General features: G+C 31.1%; 1 long non-coding RNA gene across 1 annotated transcript; it reads left to right on the top strand.

Annotated features, from left to right (window-relative positions):
• Positions 1-931: 931 nt before the first annotated feature.
• Positions 932-19,747, top strand: LOC145270639 (uncharacterized). Its single transcript, XR_013865483.1, has 2 exons — positions 932-1,039; positions 16,305-19,747. It is a non-coding gene; the product is annotated as an uncharacterized LOC145270639 (long non-coding RNA).
• The last annotated feature ends 2,090 nt before the right edge of the window (positions 19,748-21,837 follow it).

Here is a 21,837-nt window from a genome sequence, read left to right as displayed (position 1 = left end):
AACAACATCATCATCAACAACAACAACAACAACAGCAACAACAGCAACAACAACAACAACAACAATAATAATAATAATTTTTTTTTTTTTTTTAATCCAGGATCACTAAGAAATATAATTGGAAAAATGAAAACTATTAATTTAGACAAATAAATACGGATGCGTTGTTTGATTGTACTAAACTCGGAGACTAATTAATTTTTTTGTACAAACAAGGTGTATTTTTTTAATTCAATACTTTACTAGTTATCTTTGAAATATTCCCAGAAAACTAATATTTATCTTTCAATGGATTTTTACATGGAATTTATTAAAATTCTAAATTTATCTGAATTTAATTTGTCAGTTTTTCAGGATAAATTTATTTTTCACGTGTATTTTTTTTTAAATAGTCCCAGAAATCTAATATTTATCTTTCAATGGATTTTTACAAGGAATAATGTACTTAACTTCTAAATTTAGCTGAATTTAAGTTCCAGACGACGCCGTAAAAAACATTTTTCAGAATAACTTTTTTCACGTGTAATTTTTTTTTCCCGTATAGATATTAACTTTAGGCACGTACAATATAGTTCTTTTTCAATATCTTCCTTTTTAATATGTTTGGTAAACTGCACGAGCACCAGATTAATTTTAGGCTTTCATCTACACAATAAAAAATAATCAGGAATCTAAAATAAATAAATAAATAAATAAATAAAAATACGAAAATGCGGCTATAATATTTCCGCGATTAAATGCAACGAATTAGAAAATTAATAAAGATGAAACTTGTAATCTGTTCTCTGTCTCATATAAATATTAAAATATTAAATAAAGTAATATTAATTTTATCCGTGATATGCACCAAATAGTTCGGCTCTATTTCGAAATGATTTCTTTTTTTATTTTTCCTCTTCAATTTTGTTTTCTGCGAACTTGCTCTTCCGTTCGTCATCTTGAATGTTAAGTTGAGCTTGTAAAATCAATCACATTTGAAAAATCGTTTCCTTTATAAAAGCAGATAAAGTTAATCGAAAGCAGATTATAAAACAAAAACGTAAGTATTACTACATGAATTTAGTATCGATTTTTGCGCATTTGCAGAATACGTTAAAAATGTAAGGGATATAACTATATTTACTAAGCGAAAATCATAATGAAAATGTTGATTTATTGTTGAACATTTTTCAATGTTGATTATTTTTTTTTTCAATATCGACTTAAACATAAAAATAACTTCTTTATCATTAACAAAAGAAAAAACTAATTTTATAGATTTTAAATCTTTTTAACTAATGTTGTTTTTTACCAAAAACAAACAAACAAACTATAAATCTTAAATGTTTTTCATTGTTTAGTGTTTTTTGTTTTCATCTTTTTTTTTTTTTCAATTTTCTCAGTGGATTATTATCATTAATCTATTATTTTATTTTCAATACTTCACCATAAAAAACAACGATCAATGTCTAGAATCTGACGTAAAATAAAAAAAAATCCTTACAATGAAAACTTTTAGTTTTTCGGGTGTGCTGAAAACGAATATATACTTCAAAAGTGGTGCAGAGAATTAGATTTGATGATATGAGGAAATTATTTTTCCAAAAATGGGAATCACTTTTTTATATAAATTTAATGTAAAATGAGCGGTACTAGTGCACTTATTGATCCATGCTGAAATAATAATGTTGTTTTTAGAATGCTGTTCTTAAAATGGGAAGAGGAGGGTGTTTTGTACCTATTCTGTACTTTAACCATACAATTTAATAACAACAGATATCATAAAACTTTAAGTAAACTTGTAAATACTATTTAAAAATAGCGTGGATCAATAAATGCACTAGCAGCAAATGAGCACCCACTTTCAGGCTACATGATGATAATGTTTTTGAGGAGGTGCTGCCTGAAAACCGTTTGGTTACTTGCTTTTCGACCTTAACAGTCACCTTTAACATGACGATTTCTATAGATTTTTGTATGCTGAAAACGAATATCCCATTAAACTTTGTCGCAACCAAGTAATTTTCCGAATATTATTACACTGTAAAGAATTGGCCACCACTGATAACATAAGGAATTACACTGCTTAATAATCAGAAAAGTACTTTGCGGCAAAAATATGCATATGGTTGCACATACAAAAATGGCCATCACTAATAACATAAGGAATGACACGTATCTGTATGCAGATTCATCTCTTTTTTCTGTTCTTTCGTGTCCTCGGCCTTTATTGAAAGATGAAATTGGAAAAAAAATCTTTTGCTTCACTCACTAGGTGGCCATAAAGTGGGTGCTCATTTTACGTTAAATTTATAATGAAAAGTGATACCCCACTTTTTAAAAATGTACACTTTTCATATCATGAAAACTATTTCTCTGCGCCACTGTTAAAGCATATATTCGTTTTCAGCACACCCAAAACTTATAAAAGTAGTAACCGTAAAAGTTTTTTTTTGGTTTTGAAAGATTCTAGACATTGACCAGAAAAACTTCTTTATAGTTTACAATTAAAAAAAAAAAAAGGAATTTAAAATCATTTTCACTGGTTTAAAGTAAAAAAACAAAATGCTCGACGCATGCATGGAAGTAGTACGCTCCTGTGTGCTTTTCACTAATCTACCAGATTATCAAAAAAAATTCAATATTTACAATTTTAAAATTGTGCTCTGTTTCTACTTCAAAGTTCTAGTAAATCGATCCCCCGTTTTAGAAACATCGACTTTTTAGCCAATTTTATGAATTTAGCTTTTTAAAAAAAAACTTTTATGATGTTTCATTGTTTTCTCCTTTATTTATTTTATTATTTGTTTGAATCCTTATCGTTTATGAGGAATCGATGTATTAGAAACTGTTTACACACGTAAATATACCAAAGAGTTTTCTGTTAATTTATTTGGAAATGCAGTTATCAAATTTTCTGTTCAAATGCTGATAATTAAAGAAACTTATTATGTTGTATTTTTTAGTTCTCTCAAAAATACATTCAACAAACCTTACAAAGAACTTTGATTAAATTAAAAAATAATCATGATTTTTGAACAAAATACAATATTATGGTCCCGGGTTTTTTGGATGAGGAATGATTCTTTGTATTATTTAGATTATTAAGACTACTGTTCTCATCTTGAGTGTTATTTATTGTGCAAACATTGTAAAAATAACACTTAAGATGAGAACAATAGTCCAAATAATCCAAATGATGTGAACAAATCACATTTTTTTCTTTACATGTATTTTTAATATGTTAAAAACTTTTTTTTTTCTTGCAATAATGGAGATTCTATAATTTCTGGATTGTGGTATGACCCTTTAACTTTAATTCTGTTTTGAAAGTGAAGATGACATTAAATTAGTTTGTATTAACTGTGATAGATGAAAAGGAAGTTATTATAAATGAGGCTTTCATAAGTAGATGTTCTGAATTTATGTATGGAAAATCATATCTTACGTGGCTAGAATGTGTGTGTGTGTTTCAAATGATTGGCAATGTAACAAAAAAAAAGAAAGGAAAGAAAGAAAGCCATAAGCTGACATGTGCAAAAACATCAAAATGGTTTCTGGTTTCCTTACCACAGAAAAAGTTTCCCCTGTAATCATGAGAAACTAACAAAAACTCTTTCTCTCTCCTCTCTCTTTCCACAGTCAACTTTATGCCTGCATAGGTTAAACGGCTTTATTCAAAAAGCAAGAACAAGAGAAAGAAGAGAAAATTAAGAATATGCAATCAAAAATGCAAATTAAAACATTCTCTTGCAGTCAGTCAATCATCATAAAATCGAGTTATATATACGGCATTATCATGTTGACACACTGGTTCTCGTCAGATCATCGAAATTAAGCAACATTGAGCCTGGCTAGTATCAGATGGGTGACCGTTTGCGAATTCTAGATGCCATATGTGTTTTCCACTTACCTCTGCATTGTTTCCAGTCGTCCTGAACCTCCACTCTCCTCTGGTATTTAACAATGTCGACTCAGGAGAGCTGTCAAGACCAAAGGAAGCCACTACTAATATATATATATATATATATATATATAGTGTGACAATATGCTGCGGTACATATAACTTTTATAATTGTTCATCATTGAGTTGCAATAATGCACTATCTCATTCATCACCATAAACGTTTTGGTTCCGTTTCTTCATCTTCATCTTCATCTTTAAATCTAAAAATTTCTTTATCTGCCTCTTGTTCTCTAATTAAATCAAAACACAATAACGTATGATGTTCGTTCGATACTGATGAAGCTTTTACCTTCTTATATGGTTCAAACTATATTGAATCAAAATGATCTACGTTTATCACACCTACCAAGTATTTCCTACCGTCTATTTCGATCAGGGTTCATAACAAGAAATCCACACAAACATTTTCCTTCTCCTTCAAAGCCCACCCCTGTAGTTTCCTATTCTATATAGGCAAGTTTAATATTAATATTGAATAAATATTCTAGAGGTATGTGATTTTTATAGATGGTGACCTTCATACTATTAAAATATGTATTCAACTTATTAAGGGCATAGTGTATTGTGTAGTTATTAAGTGTATCGTGTATGATTCTTTTTCTATAGTCGACCATCTTGTCTGCATATCACTAAGTTTATAGCATTAGAATAAATTGCTTTTTCAACCTCTATGCTCCCTCTGGTCTGTAATCTTTCTCAGGATTGGGATAAGTCAGTATAACAATATCTGCGAGCTTCATTTTTAAGCTGACTGTCTATCCTTTAGGGGATTTAATTCTTTTGTTCATCAAGCATAATAATCACAGTAATACTATATACTTAGCTATTTGGCAACCCGTTCTAAACCCATAAAAATCATGCATGTATGCAGATGCTGGTGTTTTAACATAATTTCCGATGCTGATTGAACTATTGATTAAATATGGGCATCAACTTCCAGAGCTATATGCTTGTAAAATATCTTATCGTTCCTAAACTGAAGTAGGGTGAACTGGGGTAATTCCACCCCCAACTTTACAAAAATGGCTGCCAAAAACAAAATAATAGTTTTTACTAAGAGAAAACTTAACACACATGTATAGGTCAAAACAGTTTAATATGTAAAAAAAAAATGAACTCATGTAACATGGTTAGTTAAAAGAAACATTTTAAATCCATTTCAATTCAATATTTACGAAAAAAAAGGGGCAATTTCACTCCCATTTTCCTTCCGTTCTCTTTGCCTCCTTTGAGCATCAAAAATGTAATTAACAATATAACTGGCCTACATTGTCTTTTCAAAGGCACCTAACACGAACAAAGCCAGCTCTACACCCCACACAAGGTAGCCTAGCTTATTGTTTGACTGAAAAGTTTTCGAAGAGGTTTCTTGACCGGGTTGACAGAGTTCGTTCATCATTATTGTCATCATCATCACCATGGGGTCCAGCCCTCATCACTGTCCCCGATTTGTGAATCTTCATCAGAGATGGTAGCATGTTCTTTCTTTCCCTTTCCATTTCTCTTTACTTTCGGCTTTCTTGCTGAGGAAGTTTCATCTTCATCGTTGTTACCAACTTAAGCTGACCGTTTTGGCTTCATCACTTTCAGTATCACAATTGAACTCTTGCTCGGACTCGTCATCAGCAGATATTTCCACTCTTGATTTCGTCCCCTTTCCTTTTTCCTTCCCTCTTCCTTTTCCCTCCCTCTTTTTAGCTGGCCTGAGTTTTGCTCTTTAAGGATGCCTTTTTTCCTCTTCTTGTGCCATCCTTGTGCCATAAATTTAACAGATACCAGATTCTCCTCATATATCCTGGCAACTGTTTTTGCTAGCATAATCCTTCAGGACTCAACAGGACTGTTGGGTAGATTTGCTCCAAGAGGCATAGATGATAAAATACTAGTCTGAAATAGAAAGATTGTTTCGAAGTGTAGAAAAAAGGGTAACCTCATTGCTTCATTGTTATAGTTTCATTTTCACAGGTAAACTTTATACTGAGGAACCAGTAAACTTTATACTGAGGAACCAGTAAACTTTATACTGAGGAACCAGTAAACTTTATACTGAGGAACCAGCAAAATTTTCCAAGGTCGGCCATTTAAAATTTTTTTTTAAATTTATTTTTTACATCTTTTGAGACGAGTAATATATCGTCAACTCAAAAAACAAAATCAACAATTTATTACCTATATTCATGATATACAGGCATGTGTTTACATGACACTGCCTGAATTCTTCTATTAAATAATTATGAAGTGTTAAGTTTCAATTGTGAGCGCTTTGTTTTAGACCATATAGTGATTTATTCAGTTTCCATGTAAAATATTTATTTTTCATTTTAAATCAATCGGGGGGGGGGGGTAAATATAAATCACGCAGTCTTTCGGAGCATTTAAATAAGGGGGTAAATATAAATCTTGCAGCATTTAATATGCATTTAAATAAGCATTTTTTTACATCTTATTTTTAAATTATATTGAGCGGCAGGTTCTAATTATCATTAAATTTGTCGTTGGTGAGAATGTGGCAAAACATTTGACTCCAGAAATTTTTGAAAAATCTTTTGCAACAAATTTTGCTTTAAAAGTTTCACTGCCAGGAGCTGTGCTTTTATTTGGAGAAAACCCAGCCAGAAGAAATTATATTATCTTTTTTTTTGCCACCATTTCATATGTATTTTTTTTTGCCACCATTTCATATGTATTATTTTTTGCTACCATTTCATATGTATTATTTTTTGCTACCATTTCATATGTATTATTTTTTGCTACCATTTCATATGTATTATTTTCAGATAAAACTTTTAATTCAGAGCCTTTTTCCATTCTAGATGATATTAATTAATCACCTTTTTTTATTTCCGTTTTTTACCGAGCCATATGGGGCGATGTCAACTAAGTATTTCTTTGTGGCGAGGATACGTCAGATTTGTTTTTTTAAGAAATAATTAAACCTGTATAATCGCCAACAAATTCAGTGCAGACCTGCCAAGTCACAAGTGAGAGAATTTTCGTGGCCTTTTTGTCTGATGTTTTGCTTATGTATTTAACCATTTTTCCCTATGCACAAATATCACAATTTGGAAGATTGTTTGAAGGTATAATTTTCATTACTTCGACTACATTTGGTAACTTTAATATCAGATGTATTGTAGTATTCCAGAATTTTTTACCAGCTTTCCAAGTCGTGACAGGTAGTTTTTGAGGCAACCATACTTTTTAAATAATATAATATAGTCGGCCATTTTTTTAATGTTAAATACAGTTCCATTAGGGTATATCAATTTTGACTTGTTATGGCCAAATATTATAATTATTTAATGGCGGCTTGTATGGAAAATATGTATTGCTTTAATGTAGTTATGAAAAGAGCATTTTTAAGAATAAAGTTATGTAGGGAAACGTGTGACTTACCTAACTAGAATATGTGCATAATTCAACGGGTCGGTCATGAAACAAAACGAATGAAGAAGAAAGAAACAAAAATGGCTGCCTTATCTGCAAAGTTCCCACCTGATATGCAGATGAGATGCTCCTGGTTGGAGATAAAAGCGGATGAGATGCTCCTGGTTGGAGATAAAAGCAGATTGATTTTTCAGAGAAACCAATAAATTGTTGATGTGAAGGGCAGAAGAAATAACACACAAGTTATTTAATTATAAGTTACAAATTTCACCTTTATTATTTTATAATGATATTTTAGCATCGCCTCTTATCAAAACTAGATAATTCATTTGACTTCAGTCAGCCAGTTTGATAAAATGCCTGCAAATTAAAGTTTGAATTAAAATTAATAAAATCAGATTCCGTAGTGATAACGTGTGCTGTAACACCACAGTCTACAAGAATATTTTTGCTGTTTGGCATATTGCCAAAGTTACATGTGGATTGAAATGTATGTTCTTCATGAAACTTGTCAACATTTTTTATGGAGTTAACTTCTGAGTTTTTATATCGACATTGGAAACTTGTGATTGGGTCGTCCACAATTATTACAGATAATTTTATTCTTTTACCTGAGAAAATTACTTTTGGGTAAAATATTGTGGTAAGATGTGTAATTTGGTTGTGTCAGTTTTCGAGAAGCACTTTTGAACGTTATGATATTGCTAGAGTTATTATTATTGTCCACAAGCATCTGGTTGGTCTCTTCATAACTTTGTAATGTCACTTTAAATTCACTGAAATTTATGGGTTTGTCTTTTTGCGTTATAACAGTTTTAAAAGGTGTAAAATTGTCTTTAAGTCCCTTGAGTGTCATTGAGATTAATAGGCTATCGCTTATCATTTCACCTGAGAGTTTGAAAGCATATACGGTCCTTTCTGCCCTAAGAACATATCAGTAATGATCTCATCTTCCATATGTTTTAGAGATGTTAGTTCTGTATATAATTTTCGCTTTCTCTTTTGATAATTTTCTCTTAATATGTTCAATGCTTTATGCCCATCATCTTATTATTTTTTTTAAAAACTGCAAGTCATGGCTTTATATTTGTGCACAGGAAGAAATGCAAAAGATAACTAAAATTTAATTTTGTTGACTGTTATTAAGGTTTAATTATGTTTTTTTAAAACAAATCTGACACTATCCTCGCCACTAAGACATTGCCATATACGGCTTGGTAAAATGTAATTGCTCAGAAAATGGGACTGATTTTTTGTGATGTAAAACCAAATTGAACTGAATGCATATATTTGGTTCAAATTGCTTCGCATTCATAGAAAATATGCATAAACTAAATATTAAAAGCAAAAAAGGTATTCTTGTAGGTTATAATAAAAGCAGTCTGGCTTATTTAATCTAGTTTCCGGACTAAAATGACATAAAACATGTGTAAAATTCAATGATACATTTAATTTAAAAAGTGATGAATCAGTGGACGAAAAAGGACAATTGCAGTAAAACTACTAACGTAAATATTAACTCGATAAGGGAGCAAAAAGGGCCAGACTTTTTAAAAATTAAAAACACAATACATTACTGTTACTTTTATAAAAATTACTGTTACTCGTTGAAAAGCGCACTAGAATGTTATAATTATGCGATTCATTCAGAAAATCACCAAGAATGGAAAAAAGCTATGAAATCCAAATTGAAAGTTTTATCTGAAAATAATATGAAATGGTGGAAAAAACCAAAGGATAAGAATATAAGTTCTTCTCGCTGGGTTTTCAAAAAAGAATCATAGCTTCTGGCAGTGAAACTTTTAAAGTAAAATTTGTTACAAAGGATTTTTCACAAATTTCGGGAGTTCAATATTTTGCCACATTCTCACCAACGATAAATTTAACAACAATAAAAATTTTCTTGCAATTTGCTGCTCACTACAATTTAAAAATCCATCAAATAGATGTAAAAAAAAATGCTTAATTAAATGCTCCGGTTGACTGTGAGATTTATATTTGCCCCGCAGAGGTATTTAAAATGAAAAATAAAAATTTTGTATGCAAACTGAATAAATCGCTGTATGGTCTAAAACAAAGCACTCACAATTGGACTTAAACACTCCCTAAGTATCTAATAGAATAAGAATTCAAGTAGTGTTCCATAGATGTGTGCATATATGCCAAATATATAGTAATAACACTTTAAACGATGTTAAAAAATAAATAAAATTTGAAATGGTTATGTAACATCTAAGAATAATATAGCCGACATTTTCACTAAATCTAAAAAAAGATAAAATTAAAAAAATTTTCGCTGAACTTGTTGGAATTTAATCAGGAATAAACTTATTTTCAGAAACCCAAAATGAGAAGTCGAAATCACAAAATAATAATGATAATGATGATGATGATAATAATAATAATAATAATAATAATAGATTGCAAATTGTTAAACTGGGACTAATTTTGTTTTCCTAACTCAATTAACTAAGATATCTAACAGAACGTTCCAGGTTTTTGTATAAAAAGTGTATGTCTGTATTTAAATGTATCTATTTGAAAAGTGTATCTTATGTGTGTGCATTTGTATGTCTATATATCTATATATATGAATTTTAAAAGTATGTATATTTGTATATATTTGTGTGTAGATAAATATTTGAAAGGTATATCTGTATATATTTTTTGTATATATATATATATATATGTGTATATATGTGCATACATACATATATATGTATGATATATATATATATTTATATATATATATAAACTAACATAAAAAACCTAACCTAGATTTAAAACAGGTCAAGACACTAGATTTCCTGGCTAAATAGAACACACACAAAGAATCAGGTCAACCAGAGGTCAAATGGGCCTTTGTCCTGTAAGTGCATGTTCATTGTCTGATAGGAAGGGTGCGGTGGATACTAGAAAGCTGATTGGCTAATTTAAATCTCAATAGAAGGTGCGTATATAAAAACGACAGACAGCCATAAAATTCGCGCATAAGCCTGAAGAATCCTAGAGTGGAAGAATCCTAAATGCGGAATATTCAGTGTAGCTTAATCGTCATTTTATAAATTACTAACTAGTTCTACCTACGTATTGAGCACTTTTGAAGTAAATACTTAAAGTTTATGCATAAATTTATACTTTCGTATATTAATTTTATGTGAGTAAATGAAGTACTTATATATATATGAAAAATATGTATACCTGTATTTTGTATGTATTTAAAAAAACAAATGTGATTGAAAATGTTTTTTACACACATTATACCAATATATTAATATTTTTTGACCAATGAGAATAAAGACAAATTCCAAAACTAAATAAAACAAAATAAAATGAAATAAAAATAAGTATTTTTTATTTTATTTTTATTTTCTTTACAACCAAATTGAATCCGAAAGTTTTTTTCATTAATCATCAAAAAATGGGAGGTGTTAGAAGTGTAAGCCATTTTTACTTTTAGAACAGTTTCAGATGGTAGGTGACTTGTTTGTAGTAGACAGTTCCACAGAACAAAATATTCTTACCGTGTCGAAAAGAACATGTGAAATTGCCCCAGAAAAGGTTTAATATTTATGAAGCAATTCTGGTTTCTGATTGGTTGGTAGCAGAACGTGAATTAATTTGATTAATCAGTTCTTAGCAGCATCGTTTATAAATAGAATCGTCCGACTGTGTGGGATCATACCCCATTAGTGTTCCAAAATATTGCAACATCCTCCCTATTTTTTATAATGGGGAAGTCCCTTGTGTTTGTTCTGCTCAAAAATAAATATATATTTTTATATTTACTTAGACATAACAAAAATTAGAAATCATTTGGATCTTAGAATTTTAGCATTTAAAAAGACGCCATTTTTAATTGTGTTCAAATGTCAAAACGGAAAATTACAAAGATTTTTTTTTCTAAGCAAAAGTATTAGTAGGTTAAAGTGTTAATACAAAATAAAATGGATACAGTTTAACGTCTTGTCCAGGACTATTTTTTTTTTATAGAAATCTATATACTGAGCACTATCCCTAGGGTTTTCCGCTGATATTCATGCAAAAAAGTAATAGCTTTCTCATAAGTGGAACTTCGCTGGTCTGTATTTTTAATATATAGAAATCTATATATATACAGTATGTATTTTTAATATATAGAAATCTATATATATACAGGGCAGTGAAAGAAAAAAAAAATTATTCAGTCAAATTCACCAACAAGTCTTGAGAAAAAACGTTGTAGCTTTATCCATGTTGCCGGTTTCGTAAATACATCAGCGATATTTTGTTCTGATGATATGTAATTCAAAATAATGGATTCCTTTTTTATCTCGTTTTCTACGAAATGGCATTTTATATCCATATGCCTAGATCTTTGGTTGATCACCGTGCTCTATGCTAAGACTATACTGGGTTGATTATCACAATTAATTACCACGGGGCTTGTAATCAATTCTGGCTCTAAAATAGTCTTCAGGATATTTTTAAGGTAGAGTGCTTCCTGGGTTGTGTGTGTGATCGCAGTAAATTCTGCTTCACACGTAGAGAGAGATACAATCTGTTGCTTTTTAGATTTCCATGAAATAATAGGCCCATTTCCTGAGAGTCTGAAACAATATCCAGATACACTCTTGCGATCTTCTTTGTTTACCCAGTCTGAATCCGAAAAACCTTCTAATTTTAGGGGATTTCTTGATTTTCTAAATACTAACTTCTGTTCTTTAGTTCCTTTTAAATAATGTAGGACTTGTTTAGCTCTGTTTAAATCCTTCATTGTCGGTCGTGATAATTTTTGTGACAGTTTTGTTACTGCATAGCATATGTCAGGCCTGGTTGCAGTCATTAAATATATAAGACTACCTATAATTTCGCGATATTGTGTGTCATTTATTATTTAAGATTCTGTGTGTATATTTTTATTAATATCATTTTCGACCGGTGTAGAGTGTTTCTTGCACTCTCCCATTCCAAATTTTAATAGTATTTTGTCGATGTATCTCGATTGAGTCATCGTAACAAGTCCTTTGCTTTGAGTAAATTCTAGCCCCAGAAACCGGGATATTTTGCCAAGATTGGTCATTTTGAATCTTTTACTTAATTTGTTCTTAACATCATGTCACATGTCACAATATGATGCGATTCAAATATCATCGACCCACAAAACCAAAATCAGTAGTTTATCATCTTTGTGTTGGGTATATAAACAGAGGTCTACAGCGCATTGTCTAAATTGTTGTTTAATAATATAATCATGGATTACTGTGTTCCAACACTGAGCACTCTGCTTTAGACCATATTAATGACTTGTTAAGTCACCACACGCTATTTTTATTTTTCATTATAAATCCCTCTGGAGGGGTAATATAAATTTCACAGTCTATTGGGGCATTCAAATAAGCATTTTTTACGTCCATTCGATGGATGTTTAGGTCATATTGTGATGCGACTTGCAGTAAAACTCTGATTTTCGTTAGGTTTGTGGTCGGCGAAAACGTAGAAAATTATTCTTTACCGTAAATCTGAGAGCACCCCTTAGCAACAAATCTTGCTTTGTACTGTTCTACGCCTGATGCTGTACTCTTTTTTGTAAAGACCCATCTGGTAGAAATAACATGTTTATCTCTTGGGAGAGGCACTACCGTATAGGTATCATTTTCGGTTAAGGCATCTATTTCTTTTTTCATGGCAATTTTCCATTCATCACAATGTTCTGAATTAATTGCTTCATTGAAGCTTTTTGATGCATTTTCCATTGAATAGCATTAGTCGATTTAATAATCCTTTATATTGTCGACCACAAAAAAATCGGGTCGTCTTCTATTTCTTTTGGGATATCTCTCGACTTCATCGTCATCATCATCATCACCATCACCATGGACACTCTCGTCTCCGTCATTTTTATTGTTTTCGTTTGTTCTAATTATTTGAGGTAATATAATTCCATCCTCTTCATATGACGGGTTTTCGTCTTTACAATTAAACGTGTCTGTGAATTTTACACACCGGATTCTTTTTATTTTATTTTTTTTGGGAAAAATATTAAATTGGCTGGACTGTTTTTATCGTATCCAAGAAATATACCTCTGTCAGCTTTAATATTCAATTTACCCTTTTTCTCTATATATGCGAAGCAAGTTGAACCAAATATATGCATTCTGCTTAAATTTGTTTTTTTTTACTGCAGAAAGATTCATATGGAGTTTTAGATAGTGTTTTGTTAAAACACCTGTTGTGTATATAGGCTGCCGCATATGCCCAGAGGTTTTTAGGGAGTTTTGATTCAATGAGTAGGAATCTTGCCATTTCAAAAAGTGTCCGCCACGCCCGTTCAGCAGTCCTGTTTTGGTGTGGCGATCTAGGAGCTGATGTTTCATGCCTGATATGATGGTTAATTAGTAAAAGTTCAAAGTCTGTATTGGTGAATTCCGTACCGTTGTCAGAGCGAATACACTTGATTTCACCGTAGGGGGCCATGTCAGCTAGATATTTCTTAGTTGCTAGCAGGGTATCAGATTTGTTCTTTAAAAAGTAAACCATTATTAAACCTGAATGGTCATCTACGAAATTCAACACATATCTATAATGTTCTCTGGCCATCGGTTCTATGGGACCGTTCAAGTCACAATGCACCATTGATAGGATTTTTTTTTGGGGCCTTTTTGTCTGGTATTTTGTTTTGATAGTTTGTCATTTTCCCTTGCGTACAGACGTCGCAGTTGAAGGTTTTTGATGTTTGTATTTGCATTCCATCAACTACAGTCGGCAACTTTTTGATATCAGGAATATTGCAGTGTCCAAGAATTTTATGCCATGTCTGTAGATCATGGCAGGCGGTTTTTGATGGGACTACGCTATTTAAATAATATAGTCTTCTATTTTCTTTAATGTCGAATACAGTTCCATTCGGTTATACCAGTTTTGATTTATTAGGGCTAAAGTTTATATTTGCACCTTGTTTTGTGGCAGCTTGTACAGAAAATATATTTTGTTTAAATTTTGGGATTAGAAGAGCGTTTTCTAGAATACAGAAACAATTCACCTTTATTTTTCTTTAGTGAGATTTTCGCATTGCCTCTTTTCAAAATTTCAAAGCTAGTTCTACAAAATCATTTTGTGGCTTAAAGTTGGGATCAAAATTGATAAAATCAGATTCCTTTGTAATCACATGTGCCGTGGCCCCACAATCGACAAGAAAATTATTATTGCTTCTTGACGCATCAAATGTACACGAAAATAAAAAATGTATTTTCACTAACAGAGCTCTCTACATTTTTAATGTAGTCGCCATTTTGAGTCCTGTATCTACATTGGAAACTCTTGTGATTAGGTCAGTTCAGTGTATAAAGAAATAATTTTGAGTTTTCCTTTCGATAAATAATGCTCTCTCAATATGTTTAATGCTGTTCAGCCATCGTCCAGGGCTTCTCTCATTACCAGTGATAGACTTCAGTCATCTAAACACTGTATTAATTCCACAAAGACAGTTGCGTTCTTTTCAATGAAGTCGGGGTAGTTTCTGTTGTCAGGTTGTGTTTCTAGTTCTTTGTGTAGCCTTTGGATTCGTAGATATCCCAGAAATTTAACTTGCCACAATTCAATTTTGATTCGGGTCCATCGAAATAAAGATGCACGCTGGGCGCATAACCTCTAGAAGTGTAAGCCATTTTTACTTTAAGAACAGTTTCAGATGGTTCGCTGTTACACACAAGTCCTGGGAGGTGACTTGTCTGTAGTAGACAGTTCCACAGAACAAAATATTCTTACTGTGTCGAAACCCGGGAAAGAACATGTGAAATTGCTCCAGAAAAGGTTTAATATTTATGAAGCAATTCTGGTTTCTGATTTGTTGGCAGCAGAACGTGAATTAATTTGATTCGTCAGTTCTTAGCAGCACCGTTTATAAATAGAATCGTCCGAATGTGTGGGATCATACCCCATTAGAGTTCAAAAATATTGCAACAATTTCTGATGTCTAATGAGGGTATGACACCAATGATTCTGGCGATCTTACTCATATGGTTAGGAAAAATAAACCAATCAGTAGCTTTCTGACTTTATTATAAAAATATCGAATTTTGGATTAAATCTAGTCAACCTCTGTCTTGAAATTACTGAATCGTGGCTGCATTGATTCTTTGCCGCCATCTTTGTTATTAAGAATTACTTAACACTCGAAATCAGGACTGCATTGTTTCTTCACCGATTTGATTTACTGCTACCATCTTTGTTCGACATAGTGTGTCTCATTGGTAAAAAATATGAATATATTGGTATAATGTGTGTAAAGAGAAGCCATTTCAATCACATTAAGTTTTAGAGTTTAGTTTGTTTCTATAAAAATACAGATATACATACTTTTCAAATATGTATATACACAAATACATCCTTTTCAAATATATATACATATTTTCAAATATATATATAAATACACATACTTTTCAAATATATATATATATATATATATATATATATATACTAGTATAATATTTAACACGATATAAGAACCATTATAGATAGATAGTATATATAATAATAAGTAGTAAAAGTGTCTAAACATCCATATATAATACGTAGTAATGAATAATGATAACATCTAGAAACAAAATAGTTCCAAAATTCATACTAGGATTGTCTGCTAATAATACAAGAGCTAATCTCATGTGCTAAATAAAAGGTTCCATTCAGAATTATGTACAGATTTCTGAGTTCCAAAGTTCGACAAAATACATATGTTGTGAAAATAAGACTCAAGATGAGAACAGTATTCTGAAGCATCAAAATAATATGAATTCTAATCATCAAAATGAAAAAAAAACATGTAATTATTTTAGTTAAATACTTAAAAATAAAAAAAACATTGATTTTGTTAACAAATCCGTATTGAATAAAACTAGAATTTTTTTTAATTATTAATAGATGTTTTAAATATTTTTAATGCAATTTTACAACATGAAATGTATATTTTCAATTTTTTTTTTTATCTTTCCAGAATTGAAAAAATGAAAAGAAATTCGTCTATGGATAAAAGAAATTTTTCTGTTGGTGATTTAAAAAGGTTTTAAATAATTTCTTCATATATATTTTCTAACATTGTAATTTATTAGCGTGCTTATCATCATACACATACATATACTTTTTGTGGAATCAAATGCAAGCAAACATGAGAGTCAAACAACATTCTTGTGAAGTATGTGGTTCTTCTTTTGGATTAAAGTCAACTTTGTTGAATCATTTGAAAACACATACAGGAAAAAAACCACATTCTTGTGAAGTATGTGGTTCTTCTTTTCTACGGAAGTCAAATTTGTTGCGTCATATTCAAACGCATACAGGAGAGAAACCACATTTTTGTGAAGTATGTGGATCTTCTTTTGCACGGAAGTCACATTTGTTGACTCACATGAAAATACACACAGGAGAGAAACCACATTCTTGTGAAGTATGTGGTTCTTCTTTTGCACAGAAAGCAACTTTGGTGCATCATATGAAAACACATACGGGAGAGAAACCACATTCTTGTGAAGTATGTGGTTCTTCTTTTGCATATAAGTGTAGTTTGTTGAGTCATATGAAAACACATACAGGAGACAAACCATATTCTTGTGAAGTATGTTGTTTTTCTTTTGCATGGAAGTCAAGTTTGTTAACTCATATGAAAACACATACAGGAGACAAACCGTATTCTTGTGAAGTATGTGGTTCTTCTTTTGCACGAAAGTCACATTTGTTGCACCATATGAGAACACATACGGGAGAGAAACCACATTCTTGTGAAGTATGTGGGTCTGCTTTTGCATTGAAGTCAACTTTGTTGAAGCATATGAAAACACATACAGGAGAGAAACCACATTCTTGTGAAATATGTGGTTCTTGTTTTGCATGGAAGTCAAATTTGTTGAGTCATATGAGAACACATACGGGAGAGAAGCCATATTCTTGTGAAGTATGCGGTTCTTCTTTTTCAAGGAAGTCAAATTTATTGAGTCATATGCCAACACATACGGGAGAGAAACCACATTCTTGTGAAGTATGTGGTTCTACTTTTGCATGGAAGTGTAATTTGCTGAGTCATATGAAAACGCACACGGGAGAGAAACCACTTTCTTGTGGAATATGCGGTTCTTCTTTTGCATGGAAGTCAATTTTATTGCATCATATGAAAATACACACAGGACGTCACTAATGATGCTGGCCTTAACAGAGCAGAAAGGAAGAAAACTAAATACCAATGACTTATGTATGATGTGAAAAGAAACTGGAATCATAGGAAGGTATCAATCATATCAGTCATTATAGGAGCTAACCGGGCTAATGAAAAATAATTGCAAAAACTATCTAGTGAATATACCTGGTGAATCAAGTGCAAGAGAAATACAAAGAATTGCACTTGAAGGGATGGTTAGTATCTTGTAAATATCTTTAGGTTGGAGTAATTAAATTCATTTGTCACATGGTGGATTGTTTATCCCAGTAAAACCAAAGTTATAAGAAAATTAAAACAGAGACATACCCCATTATTGTTGAGTATGTGGTTCTTCTTTTGCACGTGATGGTTTTTTATTGTGAAGTATGGTGGTTCTTTTGTATCAAAGTCAGATTGGTTGCATCATATGAAAACACATGTGAAGTTTGTTCTATTTTGTATGAAAGTCAACTTCACAGAGTCATATGAAAACACAGGAGAAAAAAAGCAGCAGAATGTTGGCAGCTTATTTGAAAAAAATGAAAAAAATGTACCTGGCAAATATATCTGGTGAACCAAGTGCAAGAGAGATTCAAACTATTCCACAAGAAGAGACTGTTAGAATCTTCAAATGATTGCATGTTTGAATTGTATGAGATAAAGGTTGAATAGTTCGCACCTTGTAGGATGTGCCATTGCCAGCTTAAACAAAATAATTGAATTAAAAAAAAAGACAAACCAGATTTGTTGTATAGAGAAGGGAAAATCTTGATATATCAAAACTGAGTACCAAAATATTGTGTCTATATAGTGGTTCTTCACTTTTTGAACCCCAAGTTATTTTGCCGGGTGAGGTGTATATACTCGTTTTATGTTCCATGATCAGTTTTCGTGTGTGTGTGTGTGTGTGCGTCCCGCATCTTCGACATATCTTCACTGCTCATCAATCTGGGTTCATCTTGTTCTTGGAGAAGGGAGGCTGGAACCTGTTGGACAAATGATTCAAAAACGATGATTGGTTTTTATATTAGTTTTTATTTCACTTTCCAGATTGTCGACTGCAGATGAATAGGGAAAATGAGTTTCTTTTGCCATGTTGGGTTCTTCTTAGTTCTATTAATGATTATTTTTGAGACACGTCATCTCTCTTTCGTAGACAACCATTAAACCAACTGCTCTCAGTCCAACTTCCAACTACAATGTGATCTCCAGCGAACCTGATCATATGGTATTATACACATAGTTCTGGGTCAGCTGATAAGATCCCTCTGGTGACTTGTCTATGATATGGTTTGATAATGTTTTGACAGCTTTTATGAAAACATCTTCATGTCTTGTCTATAGATAGATAGAGCAGGATAGCTAGCTAGATCGATTGATAGATAAATAACTAAAAAGTTAGATAACTAGATCGATATAAAGATAATTTATTGCGTTCTACCTACTTCATAATACATTCTGTGGTTCTTTGAATAGAAAAACAATTTGTTGTGTCATATGCAAAATCATACGGAATACAAAAGAATATCTATCATAGAGTTCAAGTGTGAAACCCAGATAGGGAGACCCTTGATTTGTGAAAATTCTGACTGAAAGAAATAGAAACAAAAGAGACAAAACGATAATAAATCTACAAGCTGGCCTAATGAAAAATCCTTAGAAATATGAAGACACAATGCTTAGAACACTAAACTTTAGCAATGAAATGTTAACAGGGATAATAACTGTCTATAAATTTGTCCTCGGATATAAAATCACATGTAAGTTTCAGGAGGATTTCTTCAAACTAACTAAATTATATGGTTTAACTAACAATTTATCAGGTAAATTCAACACTGTTGTCAAAACTTCCAACTCCCAGATCACTATTCTAACTCGTCCTCTGTTTAATTTATGCCTGTTTTTATTCACCTTATCATTTGCATAGTGACTGTCTACCATAAAACCAATTGGTTAATTGTTTTAGTCTTTTTTCTATTTTTGATACAATACCGACGTTTTTGAAGCACACACACATTGTAGAGAAAACTGAAAAGTCATATTTTTGTAATGTATGTGAATCTTCTCTAACGATAGGAAATAATATGATCTTTGGATTATGTTAATAATTTTCTTTAAATAAACAAAGGTTTTATTCTCATGTAAATCTTTAAAAGGAAAACACATTCAACTTTTATGCTGAGGTCACATCTTAAGTTTTTTTACTTTTATAAATTTACTACATCTCAATAAAACATTTATTTTATATCGAGTATTCATGTTTAAATATCTACTTAAGCGTTTAACCTTTTATCATTGTGGTTTTCATACGTTTATTGTGCAATGTTTTTAAAATATGAGGGCGTTCAATACGTAATGACCCTGACCCACTTTCGTTTGTCTGATCTAGTAATGTTGCATATGCAATTATTTATATCTAGGGGTTATGTGGCAAATGAAAACTGAACTAATCGCTGTTCCTGATTTACAAGTGTTTTAAATTAGTTAAGTGTGAAATGGAACTTGTCAAGGTTCATGCGGTTATTTGAAATCATGCACACCACAGTAAATTTGTGAGGAAATTGATGAGGCAACTGTCAGCCATAGTGAGTTTACATTTTTTGAAGATCCATGCTTGATCATTCGCCAAAACTTTTCAAAAGAATGATTATATAGGATGAAACCTGGGTCTGTCACTGCGATTCAGAGACCAAAGCCTAGTTAATACATTGGAAGCACTTAGATCGACCACATCCAAAAGATGGAACGTCATGCTCTCATTCTTTTATGACCAGAATGAGGATGACAGATTTCCTGGCAACTTTACCACAATTACAGAAGCTTATTATGCTTTACTTTTTAGGAAATTAAAATTAATTAAATTTAATATCAAAATCAAGAGGCGGGGCCAGATCATCAAATATCGTCCTGCAAAATATCACTCTGATCCACAAATGATGCAGCTTGATTTCTGAATTTCTTTATCTAGAAAAACTGTCTCCAGAGATGCATTAAACGATGCAAGAAATGTGTAACTCTGTGATGTTCTTCTCTAGAAAAACAAACTAATAACTGTGACAATTTTCATTGTTCTACTTATATTAGAAATTAGATTGTGGCATTATCATGTACTGTTGCAGCATCAGATATCGAGAAAAATACAACAATTATAAACTGATTAGCCATATACAGCTTCGATGTAGATAATAAGTTGTGTAGAAGTTGTAGTTTTTAGGATTGTTTTTTATTTATGTGAACGAATCTCCTAAAAATTTTCGATTACTTTTTGATTACGTTTAAAAGATTACACCTTAAAGTTAATTTCTTAAAGAAAAAAATAGCATGTGAAATAAAAAATGAAAAACCTACATTTCACGTAATAATTCATTATGACCAAGATCTTGTTTACATTTTTCTGACAAGAGATATATAAGTTTTCTGTGATTATTTCCAAGTATAGTATTAAGTTATAATCTTAAAATAATGAATTAATACAATAAATGTACTTAACTTTTGCTAAAAAGGGTAATAATTATCCAAAAATGTGGCCATGGTAGCAACAAGATTAGTTCTGTGTAAAAATAAAAGACATGGTGGCGAAATTCAAAAAGTATGTAAACACATTAAAGACATAATGTCATTATTATTTAGCAATGTTTTGGCATATCGAGCATTTTTTTTCCTTTTCTTTTCAAGAATGTGGATCCGTACTTACCGAATGGTATGTTTGCATAATTCTTTCTTTTTTTAATTATTTTTCTAGGTTCCTGTTTTTCAATTTAGTTTTTTCTGAGATTATACGAAACTCATCTTACATTGATGATTATACGTTCTTGCATGCAATATAAATGTTAGAATCTTATATAAAGATTACATTAAAAATATAACCGTAAAAAATATTTTTTACGGGAAAATATTAAATAACCGATGCTTAATTCAATGATAATATCGGTAGTTCGAGAAATTAATTTTTCTTCGAGTTATATCGATTTCGTTAATACGAACTTTAGGTGTTTTTCCTTATATTCCAGGCAAAATTAATTAATTTTTTATTTTCATAAAAAAGGCCGAAATAAATTCTTGCATTTTTTTTTACTACAGAGAAGCCTAACTTTAGTAAAGGTGTTTTTGTTTTAAAAAATAATACCTTTCCACCTGGATTCAAATAAAAATAATGTGTTTATTATATTTCGCAAGCATTATTTGACAAATACTGAAAATTCTCATTAAAATTGGTTTACTTCCTGATTTTTATTGGATATAAATTGGATATAAATAAAAGGGGGGGGTCAAAATGTTTATACATTTTGAGCATCAGCATTCATTTTGCACATACCTAAAAATATGTTCCTTCTTTAAA

Source organism: Euprymna scolopes, chromosome 46, assembly GCF_053919585.1.
Source record: "Euprymna scolopes isolate OS-2025 chromosome 46, ASM5391958v1, whole genome shotgun sequence".
Taxonomy (NCBI): Eukaryota; Metazoa; Mollusca; class Cephalopoda; order Sepiida; family Sepiolidae; genus Euprymna; species Euprymna scolopes.
Note: the sequence above shows the minus strand (reverse complement) of the source record. Positions and strands in the feature narration are given on the sequence as shown.